Source organism: Pan paniscus, chromosome 7 (assembly GCF_029289425.2).
Source record: "Pan paniscus chromosome 7, NHGRI_mPanPan1-v2.0_pri, whole genome shotgun sequence".
NCBI classification, from domain to species: domain Eukaryota; kingdom Metazoa; phylum Chordata; class Mammalia; order Primates; family Hominidae; genus Pan; species Pan paniscus.
The window spans coordinates 63,144,493-63,157,120 of NC_073256.2; the positions used below are offsets into that span (position 1 = coordinate 63,144,493).

The 12,628-nt window shown below is 40.8% G+C and overlaps 1 protein-coding gene and 1 pseudogene across 13 annotated transcripts in view; one reads left to right on the forward strand and one right to left on the reverse strand.

The window, feature by feature from the left end:
- The window catches only part of SPIDR (scaffold protein involved in DNA repair), a 475,882-nt gene that overhangs the window by 248,399 nt on the left and 214,855 nt on the right, over window positions 1–12,628 (forward strand). The gene's annotated exons all lie outside the window — the stretch shown is intronic.
- Window positions 2,843–4,056, reverse strand: LOC100982674 (NSFL1 cofactor p47-like; annotated as a pseudogene).

Consider the following 12,628-nt stretch of genomic DNA (forward strand, 5'->3'; position numbering starts at 1 on the left):
GCAAATACTTGCCTTAACAAGCTATTCTCAGGTATTGTTACTTCTCACTAACAAATCCTATCAGCATGATGCCATCATGTCTTGTGGGCTGGTAGGATGATTGACGTTCCTATAGACTGAGTTATGGCACAGAACCAGAATTGACATAGTGCTCAGGCAAGATGGTGAAAGCAAGTAGCTTTCTGTTTTCCTGCTATTGGGATAGGAAAACACGTACATGCAAACACATACCACTTTTGTCATATCAGTAGCTGCACACCAGATAAGGGAATGCATTGACTTGATATACTGAGTTTGATTAACTGGAGTTTCTCCTTGATAAAGTTTGGTATAATTCACTGTCATTCTCAAAGACCTGTGTGTCTTCTGCACTGGGCTGCACACACAAAAAGAGATGTGATAGGAGTCACCACCCTGAACCTTTCAAATCTCTGACAGCGGCATTAATTTTTGCAGTTCCTCTAAAAGATGCCGTGTTGCTTTCGGTTGCTATTGTGGCAGGGAAGAGAAGTTCAGAAGCTTTTCTTGAGCCCCTCGAATTCTAACAATGCTCACTGCATAGGTCAAGACACAACTGTGGAAATTCTCCCTGTGTGTAAGTGTAGATCCCATCTGTAAACCCAGGTTCTGGCAGGTAATAATACCACAGTCTCCATTTGTGTCTGACCCCCCACGCAGCTTCCACCCCACCATCAGGACACAGAGGTATTGAGTCCTCCGGGAGAATGTCCAATAAGTGCTGAGAAGTCCAGTTGTTTCTTTTTCTCCTCAAAAGTAGCTGCACATCCTTTGGGAATGGGTAGAAGAAAGACTTGTTACATGATTATATATTATGGAAGTGTCCTTCCATTATATATATATATATATGTATATAAAATGGAAGTGTTCTTCCTTAAAGGACCAGCCACTCCTTCAGTGAGAGGCTGTTGGACGAGAGAAGAGCGGCTATTGAGGCCGTCGTGCTGGATCCCTCTAGGCCTCTGTCACCTGCCTACAGATCAGATTAGAGTGTCTGAGGCTTTCCCACTACTCTGGCCCTACAGATCCTCTCATTAACTGTCCATTCCCAAATACCCGGCTAGCTTACACACACTTTGGCCCTTCGGCTTGTTATGTTAGCCAGATCCTCTTGCCTCTGGACACTTAGCTGTGCTACCTCAGCCGTTCCTGTTCTTGTAGAAATCCGGAAGCCCTTGAGGCAGCATCTGCAATGCTGGCCGGAATTCCTGTCTGTAGCCTCTTGGGAGTGTAGTTACGAGGTGGGTAAGCAGGAGACATGGTAGATCCCCCTAAGTCTGTATTTCTACATCTGTATTTTATCAAGACATTCCTGGCATCTAGCTATTCTAGTTTCTATTACAGGGGGCTGTTAAACTATGCAGAAGGTAGAAGTTTTAAGGTACTTGGTTTTAGGGCCCAGGAGAGTGCCACTTATAGACTGGCATTTTGGCAACTGTGATGAACTCCCAGTTTTATACCTTGGATATCTTTCTCTAGTAACATATTACAACATCTAACAGACAAAAAAGCAAGTCGCATAACTTTTCAGCCTACTTTCACATTTATTTTCTTACTTCCTCTTTAGATAACTGTATGGTATTCATAAAACTAGATTCTTACAGATGAGGAAAGAAATTCAGAAAAGGTAATTAACTTTTCTGGGGCAGAACTAGGTCTACAACGTATATCTCTCGACTTCTTGTCCTCTTTTGTTACAACACAAATACCGTGGTGGCACGTGGATGTGTGCATGCGTATAATATGATGCACTCACACATACGTGACACACACACCACACATCACATACCACTTATGCACATACCACACACATGCACACACACACACACACGACACACACTTAACACACATCTGTACACCACACACACTCCCTATCCAGAAACTACAATTTGTGTCATGTCAAATGTTGATGCTCCTAAAAACAGCATGTATTATTAAGAAACTCAAATACAGCAATTTCTTTTGTTTGGATGAAGGTAAAATCTGCATTTCGATTTCAGCTATAATCATTACTTGCAATGTGGGGGGTTTTTTTCCTAAAAATTCTCACCTCAGAAGTTGCCCAAAACTCAACTCATGAAGGAATCTTCAGTCTCATTATTAATCAAAAAAAGTTAAATTAAAATATCTTGGCAAAATGTCTGTGTCAACTCTATGTGTAATTATGTGTGCACACACAAATGCTGACAGAGTTACAGTGCGGAGGCTGAAATGTGTAATTGTCTTACTGAGTACAGTTCTTTTGGAAATTAGCATAGCAATATGTAGCAAATGTCAAAAGAAATTGCATACTTAATCTAGATGTCCATGCCTGCAAGTTTATTCCAAGGAAATTGTTTAGCATAAAAAAATTATGTGCATAAAGCATTTTTTTTGCAATAGAACTCTCCCTCCCAAAAATTATTTTACAGTTTTAGAGTTTCATAAAGTATGAAAGATCATAATATATTAAATAGAATGGGGAAATATTCAGTAGAGTATTTGCAAAAAAAACCAAAATGTTGTGTATAATGTAGTTGCACAAACAGTTAACAAATATACTTGTTGAATTGTTGATAGAGTCTAGGAAGTTACAAGTGAAAAATTGTATAAGAATTATGTGTATGTTTGGAATTTTTTGCAATAATTACAATCTTCAGTTTCTATGTCTATATAATATTTCTTTTTAGTGAAAATACATCCACTACTTGTTTTGGGTTGTTTTTATTTTTTTCATTAAAGTCCATTGATCATCACAAAAACCCAGGAAATACAACTAAGGAGAAAACAAATGTTCAACCAACACCTAAGAACCCAGAGCTGTGGAGGAGATGTCACACTGGACTACTGGTGTGCACAAGGGGGCAGGAGGGATGATCCCCATGGGGCATGGCCACTGGCTGTGGGAAACACAGGAGAGAGGCCAGGCAGCTGCCTGGGCAGTTAGGTTCACCACTGCATGATGGCAGCATTGAGCAGGTTGGCTTCCTTCAGGGTCCAGCTCTCGTCAGCCAGCTCTTTGTTTGGGAAAGTAGTCATGAGGATAAAGCTGGTGGCAGCCATGGCTGGCCGGGCATCCACGATGAAGAGTTGGATGTTGCTGATCCTGTGGCTGTGGTTAAATTTCTGCACCAGCCTCCCACCGTCTGCAAGCCGAATTTGGATGTTTGTGGTAGTCTCTGATTCGACGATTAAGATGGAAGAGTTGGCTTTGGCTTCATTTTCTGCCAGTTGGACTGGAGAGATGGTACTCAACACCTAGGGGGCAGTGCTGCTCGGTGTCTGACCGTCGCCAGTGAAGGCTTTGAAGGCTTATTTGGACTTCATAAAGTCCTCGTCCTGATGGTCCTCCATATCCAAGTTCGCCTGTCCACTGTGAGCTAGCCTCCACAGCTCTGCTGGCACCTCCCTTCTGTGGATAGACTCCAGAAACTGGGCATCGGATGGGTCTCAGTAGCTTCTGAGTTCTCCATTATCCAGGCTGAATCCACTCTTGCAGAGTTTCAGTACTACATGAACATCTTGGCTGGAATGATGTCTCTTTTCTCCTGCCACATAAGCAGACTCTTCCTCTGGTGCTGCCCCAAGGCCATAGCCATCTCCGGCAAATGGTCTTGGTGTACTGGTCTCTCCAGGTCTGTTGGTCACTCGCTCCACAGCTACAGCTCCATGCTCTTTGGCACCTTTAAAGAGATCATCCACCAGCTCATTGGAACTCTTCTTTCTGGGAGGGCCAACAATCTGCTGTCCACTTCTCTCTGAGGCCCCAGCATAAAACCTCTGGCCTTCCTCCTCTTCCTCATCCTCATCTTGGTCATGAGTGAGATCTCTAAAGGATGTCACTCTGTTATCACTAGGGGCTGTGCCTCTGGACACTGAACTGGGGGTTGCCTGTGAAATGGTTATGATGTCTTCCCCTCTGTCCTCATAAAAGCTCGCTAGCGCAATCTGCAAGTCCCAGGTAGCCGACTTGAGGAAGAAGCAGGCCCGGTCCTGCTCGGTGCCCATCACCACCACGAACTCTCTCAGCGACTTCTGTTGCTCCGCTGCCGTCTTCATCCCATGCGCCTCCCCACATCCACTACTTTCTTATCGTTTCTAAAGCATCCTTGAATGGGACTTTTGTCTTTCTCCTGAGAGGGAGCTTAGCGACTGGGTTGTTGAGGATGGTTTAATAGAGGGGGATGTGCTAGCTGAAACCCAAACTCTTGTGTTGTTCGTCTCACCCTGTCTACACACTGTTGCCTATGGTGATTGGGCCGCTGAGGATTGTTGTTAATCAGTTTTTACTTGTTTTTCTCCTCCCCCAAGTCCAAAAGTGTTTTGAAGATAAACAGTAAATATGGCTTATAAAGCCAGCTCTGTTCCCCCTCTCTCTGTTTTGGGAGGAAGACATTGTGCATTTTTAGAGCATAACATGAAGGAGGTTTTAGTATAATATGATTTAGTGCAGGCCTCAGCTGCTATCTCTCCCAGCGGTTTTGCTGGAGGCTGGAGCTTCCCGACAGCCCTGACCACGGAGAGGTGGAATGTGGCGCTGACGTCACGGCCACTCCTGGGAATGTTTTGCATTCCTCTTCCTGGCAGTGGTCAGGTGGCTTCCAGCAAGAATGAAGGACAGCAGCTTCCAAAGAAGAAAAAAAGAGAGGAGGAAAAGGACAGTTTATAATCAAAGTATTGCGGGGGAGGCACTTTTATTCTGAGCCAAAATTGAAATTAGAACCAGATGTCTTGCATTCCAATGCGGCACGAATGTTAAATAAATTTATTAATGACTGTAATAACTAAGCTATTTGGCTTTTTACTGAACTTAAGTCTTGAAATTCTGTAAGAATTATGGAAAAACGACTTCTTGTAGTTGACATTTTAACTATGAAAGCAGCTTTCTGACTGTAAAAGCAAGGACCCTGATGAAATAACCCTCTAGTTAATCTACAGGTTGTTTTAAGGTCTGTTAATATTCTGAAAGGTCACTTCTGAAACATAAAATCTCTGTAATCTATTAACATAGTTTGTGCTGTTCAAACAAATTTAAGCCAATCATTGAGAGAGGTAAACTCTGTTTTAGCATCTGCTGCAGAATGTCTTTTCTCAAAATATTTACACTTCCAATGTTATTTCTGTACATTACTGCTCAAACCAGATATTCAAAACAAAACAGATTCTTAACAAACAGGTTTTGCCCAAGTCTTACAACTCTGCAATAATATGTGTCATAGAAAAATAGACAGTAATTGAAAAGTTTGTGTTTTTCTTGTCTTCCAGCCACTAAAGTACCTCTGTTCAAAATCACTATACGGGTTTAGCTAATTACAATCTATACGTCTGTATTTTAAAATAAAATGTTATACTTTTTTAAAAAAAACTTGATGTCTTTCAGTAGATTTGGACTCATTTTGATATAACAGCAGTTACATTAACAACAGTTCTCCAGTTTAGGTGAAATCTGTTTGAATACTTCCTGTTATACATTGAAATGGAAAGTTGGCTTCCTCTTGTAGGTCATGTTGCTGGTGAGGAATTTCCAGAAATCTGGAGAAGTGCTGACTCATAGTATACAGTAGACTGATCCAGCAACAGTAGGACTTGAGGGGGTTTTTTGAGCTATTGGCTGAGGCAAGCAAAATATGTGGCTGTAATGTTTCATTTTATTTTTAGATATAAGGGTGAGGGAGGAGGAGAGACTATTGCTTGGCATGGGATCTATGTTAATAGCTTTAAAATGGCTACAAGTTCTAGGGTTAGAGGTGTGTCTAAATGTGTGTTTTCCTACAGTCTATTATTAGAATTTGGAAAACAGGTTGTTTTTGCTATAGTCACCCTACTGTTGTTCTCTCTGCCTCTTGCCCACAGGTGAACCATGTGCCTTCTTGGGCTGTGGTTGGTGACTCACCATGGGTTCTATAATGTGAAAGTCACATAGTACTTGCATTCAGGAGAGTGCTGCAGAAAAAGGTCCATGGCATTGCACCTTTTGTATCTGATCAAAAGTCCCTGAATCTAATAATAACAATTTAAGTATTAGCTGACAGGAGTACAGAGAAAAACTAGCATTTGTTGCCCTTAATATGCCTGCTTGTGTCCTGTATATTTTACATTCGTTAAGTTGTCTGACTCTGAAGTTACTGATTGAGGTTATTTTCATTCATTTGATATAGAAATGACTGCTAGATTGGGTTTGGTACAGGGATTTCTAAAACAAAAACTCACCACCTAAACTCATCCCTGGTCTCATAAAGTTAATATATCCCAAATGCACTTATCTATCAATTCTACAAACATGCACTCACTGCTCTGTGTTGGTGCTGATGACATGGAGAAGAGGAAAATGTGCTCCTTGTTACCTGTTTGAGGGGAGGGAGGCGCTGGGAGCCCACTGCAGGGGATGTGTCTACAGAAATATGTATAGTGTTACTTTTCAGTTACTATGGTAGAAATCTAAGGAAACAGTGAGGCATAAAAGAGGGGTATGCTCAAATCTGTGCTAAAGTCTGTGGAAGTGGTTTTTTGGATGTGATTCTGAGGCTGTCAGAGTTACTGATTGAAAGTAATTTGAATAGGCAATGTTAGGAGAGACATAAAAAATAGAAATCAGAATATGATGAGGGAGATAAGGGGAATATAAGTATTTAGGTGACTGATATTAAGATATCTGAAAAGGAAAAACAAATAAACAATATACTACAAATTATATTTGTATGTGCTTTGAGGCCAACACCCAAAACAGCACACATGGTTTCACAAGCAGCTCTGACTGCTTTCAAAGGCTGTAAAAGGCTATGCTTTTCAAAGACATTCTACCCTTATGTTTCTGAGGTTTATATTTTTCATCATTTCTGAGGAATTTGAATGGCTATTTGTTAATCATAAGGATTCACAAAATCATAGAAATTATTTTAAACACGATTTCCTGTTTTCTTTAAAGTTCAACAAAAGGAAGAGCATATGTCCTCCTTTTGAACAGAGGTCCCAGGGCACGGTAGGGGATGGAAATGGGAGGCTGGGCCACACTGTGCTGTGGAGGCTTAACCTCCACATCTGACCCCCACTAGCCTTCAACTGATTCTAGTGTGCTTTCTGACAATAGCCCATTACTTAAATTTTCTATCTGCCAGTTTCTTCTGCTAAAAGATCTTCTGCTAAAGAAACCAGTGACCTATTTTGGTGCTTATGAGGAATTACTTACAGAATTAAGCTCATAGTTCAAAATATGAGGGATTGTTCTCTGCTTTTTTAAGTGTGTGTTCTCCAAACACTTAGCAAAGAAGAACCTTGTCAACATCTGCCTGATAATTCTGTCTGAGAATCAACTGAATACTGTTATGTGGTTGTCCTGAGCTTTGATGTCCTCTGGTATAGAAAAGACTGAAAGTGATGAAGGTGGGGTATAATTAAGGCCTGCCACTGTCCCCAAGGATCCTTGGGAAGTGTCCCAATCCCCTTGGGAGGCTAATCTACAAATCTTAGGACCAGAATAGTGACACATATGGCTCTATAATAGCACTTACAGGACTTTATTGTATTTTGTCTCTCATTCCCAGTACTGTATGAAATTCTAGGTCTAAATTGTCTGAACTGTTTTTCTATGCAGATCTCATAAGCGTATAGATATTTAATCCATTTGTTGACTGAATAAATGAAATTGCTCTTCCTTGAGGCAGAAATACATTTCCTCTGTAAGCTTTTGTGTGTATACACATACAGTCCATGAAATGCCTTTTTTTCCTTTTTGAGACGGAGTCTCGCTCTGTCACCCAGGCTGGAGTGCAGTGGTGTGATCTTGGCTCACTGCAACCTCCACTCCCGGGTTCAAGCGATTCTCCTGCCTCAGCCTCCTGAGTAGCTGGGACTACAGGCGCTCACCACCACGCCAGCCTAATTTTTTGTATTTTTAGTAGATACAGGGTTTCACCGTATTAGCCAGGATGGTCTCGATCTCCTGACCTCGTGATCCGCCCGCCTCGGCCTCCCGAAGTGCTGGGATTACAGGCGTGAGCCACTGCGCCCGGCCAGTGTCTGCTTTTTAAGAGACAAAGTCTGCCTTTGTTGCCCAGGCTGGTCTTGAATGTCTGGGCTCAAGTAGTTAGTTCTTTGGCTCGGCCTCCCAAAGTGCTGGGATTGCAGGCCTGAACCATCATACCCAGCCTCATGAAATGCTTTTAAAAAAAATTGTGGTAAAATATGCATAACATAAAAATTACCATTTTAACCATTTTTAGATGTATTTTCAGTGGTATTAACTACAATCATAATGTGGTGCAACCAACACCGCTCTTCATTTCCAGAACTTTTTCATCATCCCCGGCATGAACTCTGGTGCCTACTAAACACTAACTCCTTCTCCCCACAAGTCCCTAGCAACCTCTATTCTACTTTCTGCCTGTTTGAAGTTACCTATTCTAGGTAACTCTTAAGTGGAATCATACAATATTTGTTATGTTGTGTCTGGCTTATTTTACTTAGCATAATGTTTTCAAAGTTCATCCACGTTATGTGTCAGAATTTCCTTCCTTTTTTAAGGCTGAATAATATTCTATTGTATGTGTATGCCACATTTTTTTTTATCCATTCATCTGTTCATCCTGTGAAATATTAGGTTTGTTTTCACTTCTTGACTACTGTGTGAATAATGCTTCTGTGAACATAAGTATACAAGTATCTGCTTAGTTTCTGCTCTCAATTTTTTTTCGGCTATAGATCTAGGAGTGGAATTGCTGGATTTTATGGTTTGACTTCTTAAGGAACTACCATATTGTTTTCCACAGAGGTTGCATCATTTTATATTCCTACCAGCAATGCATGGGAGTTTCAGTTTCTCCACATTCTCACCAACACTTGTTATTTTCTTTTTTTGATAATTGCCATTCTAATGGGTGTGAAGTGGTATTTAATTGTGGTTTTGATTTGCATTTCCCTAATGACTTGCTGCCCAGGCTGGAGTACAGTGGCACGATCTCGGCTCACTGCAACCTCTGCCTCCCAGGTTCAAGCAATTCTCCTGCCTCAGCCTCCCAAGTAGCTGGGATTACAGGAACCTGCCACCACGCCCAGCTAATTTTTTGCATTTTTAATAGTGACAGATTTTCCCCAAGTTGGCCAGGCTAGTCTTGAACTTCTGACCTCAAGTGATCAACCCGTCTCGGCCTCCCAAAGTTCTAGGATGACAGGTGTGAGCCACCGTGCCTGGCAGATACACCTTTAAATTCTGAAATACCCCCACTTAAAAAAATAATTATTACTATTACTTGCAAAATAAAAGTCTGCTACTAAGATACAGAGAGTTCCTCATCAATCCTTTATACTCTAATACCAACCCTCCCCATGCCCACAGACACTGGGTGCTTGATATGAGGTGCATATCCATGGCCACAGATGTCCCTGAGGCTGCTGATCCCTGAGGGCTCAGAAAAGAGTGGGCTTCTCCCTCATTAGCTAGTCTGTCTACACAATATTCTGTTGATATATTTGTGTCAAATTCATTAGGTATCCAAAATGATTATGTTCATCTATCCTGATTGTAGTTTTCTCAGAAAAAAACATACTTTTAACCTAAAGCTATCAATAATATGTAGGCACTAAATAATTTGAAAAGAAATTTGTGAAATTATTCACAGTGAGAACATCTTGTAATCATGAAATCAATGAAAAATTTGCTAATTTTCATGGTTTCATTATTCGTATTTAACTCTTTAATCCATCTGAAATTTATTTTGATGTATCATTTGAGGGTAGAGATTAATTTTAATTACTTTTCAAACAATTTTATCAGCACTACTTTCTGAATAATTTTCCCTCACTGATTTTAAATGCTTCTCCTATTGTATATTATATTCCTATACATCATAAGAGTTCTTGCCTCTGTATTCTATTTCATTGTGTTATAGCTTTTCTTTTTCATTCTAATCTCTTTCGTTAAGCTAATATACATTCTGTAGTTGGAGTTTTTTTACTTTAAATTCTGAGGTTGTTAATACTTTTAAAAAATATTTAAAGTAATTGTAGGCTATTCAGTGAGTATTCACAGATATTCTCCATGTGAAAGAGTGCATTGGTGGCAATTCATAGATACATTGGTCTGGCACAGCAGCCAGGCACTTTGTTAGTTCCACTTTCACCTCATGCTAGACATGCAGGCATCCTAAAAGTTAAGGTGTATTCTTGTGATGTGCTTATTATTATATTCAGGAACTTATTAATAGAAATTAAATTATAGAACCTGCTGCTCCATTTAATTGGCTACAACATTCTTGCAATGGTAACTATTTTGCCTTGGGCTTCACCTAATTATCTCTGTTAGAAGTGTACAAATGTTTACAGCATTTCCTTTTTGAATATTTGGAACAAATATTTTTATTTGATTTATGATGCTTTTCTCTTTATTTGACCAAGAAATGTTACGGTGGTCCCATTATGTGTCTAGACGCTGTGCTGAAGGCATTGGGAAGCAGGAGCACACTCACACCAGAGCCTCACATCTAGTGACAGCCACTCGCTAGAACTGGGGTGATAGGGCATGTTGTTATATCACTGAAGTCTTCTGCTACTTTTTTTTCTTTTTTGAGACGGAGTCTTGCTCTGTCGCCCAGGCTGGAATGCAGTGGCGCAATCTCGGCTCACTGCAAGCTCCGCCTCCCGAGTTCACGCCATTCTCCTGCCTCAGCCTCCCAAGTAGCTGGAACTACAGGCGCCTGCCACCACGCCTGGCTAATTTTTGTATTTTTAGTAAAGACAGGGTTTCACCGTGTTAGCCAGGATGGTCTCAGTCTACTGACCTTGTGATCCGCCCGCCTTGGCCTCCCAAAGTGCTGGGATTACAGGCGTGATCCACCGTGCCCGGCCTCAAGTCTTATGCTACTTTTAAAGTCTTACGTTAGCAAAATGAAGAAATGTGAATAATTGGTGAAACCTTTGAAAGCCAAGCTCTAAGATTCCTGTAAAGAAATATAGGTTGGAAATAATTTAATAATGCCAAGTACATATGATCAAGAAAATGATAGAGTGGACAGTTCTCTGACCTGGCTATGTGTGTTGTTGTTGTTGTTGTTGTTGTTGTTGTTGTTGTTGTTGTTTTGGAGACAGAGTTTCGCTCTTGTTGCCCAGGCTGGAATGCAGTGGCGCGATCTCAGCTCACTGTAACCTCTGCCTCCTGGGTTCAAGCAATTCTCCTGCATCAGCCTCCTGAGTAGCTGGGATTACAGGTGCATGCCACCATGCCCGACTAATTTTTGTCTTTTTAGTAGAGGCGGGGTTTCATCATGTTAGCCAGGTTGGTCTCAAACTCCTGACCTCAGGTGACACACCTACCTCAGTCTCCCAAAATGCAGGGATTACAGAAGTGAGTCACTGTGCCTGGCCACTATGTGTTCTTTTAAGCCCCATAACAAAGTTTTTTAAAAGATGCTTTGGTCGAGCGCAGTGGCTCACGCCTGTAATCCGAACACTTTTGGGAATCCAAAGTAAGGAGGGAAGATCACTTGAGACTGGGAGTTCAGAACTAGTCTGGGCAATATGGCGAGACCCTGTCTGTAGTAAAAAAAAAAATTTAAATTAGCCAGGCATGGTGGCACAGGCCTGCAGTCCCGACTACTTGGGAAGCTGAGGTGGCAGGATTGTTTTAGTCCAGGAGGTCAAGGCTGCACTGAGCTGTGATGGCACCACTGCACTCTAGCCTAAGTAACAGAGCAAGACCCTGCCTCAACAAACAAAAAAGATACTTTGATTATATGTTATAGCAAGTTTCCAAAAAAAAAAAAAAGATTAATTTATAAATACATATGCTTGATTGGAGACATGATCTTTAAAAATTTTTAAACAAGGTATATGATCAAAGACAACCGAATTAGTCAATGAGCATAGAGTGTGACAGATTTTAAAATTCTACCTCTCGTCATTATATTAAGCCCTTATACCAATTGGTGTAGCACAAATTCATCCTGAATCCTGTGGGAGGAAAAGGGGTTAGCTACCAATAATCTTATAGCCTGAACTTGACTATAGATAATATAGTTGTATTTGAATATGGAGTATCTGTTATTTGATTCCCACTTAGTTATCTTTAGTTTTCCTGAAAACTTATAAACAGGAATTTTAGGGACACGCCTCTTGTAACACAGAGAGGCAAATATTTTATAAGCTCTGTATACATTCCTGCATTGATCAGCTGGCTCATTAAATGATCCCCCAGCTTGTTAATGATCAGTTGAACGTGTGTAAGCCCCATAGATGGCAGGGACCTGTTCCATTCATCTTTTTTCTTCCTTTTGAAACTGGTATATGTTGAGTGTCTGATATGAATTGAACAAAAGTTGAATTGTTTAATTTTATGCTTGTATCAAGCAAGCTCCCAGAAGTCTGGCTAAAGAGTAGTTTGTTCATTTAAAAATCTAGCCTTGAGAATCTTTGTACCATGAATATTTTTCTCTCTCAGCCCCAGAGCCAATTCCCACCCCTTTCAGTCTAATCTTTGGCAGCACAAGACCGTGTGCTGGAAGTGGCATGAAAATTCTTAACTTATTCCTTTCAAAAAAGAAGCTAACTGTATTTAATGCTTTGTGTAGGCTATTTCTTTTCATCCTTAACACAAATGGAAGGGAGGTATTACTGTAAATTTGCAGATGGGGAAACTGAAGTC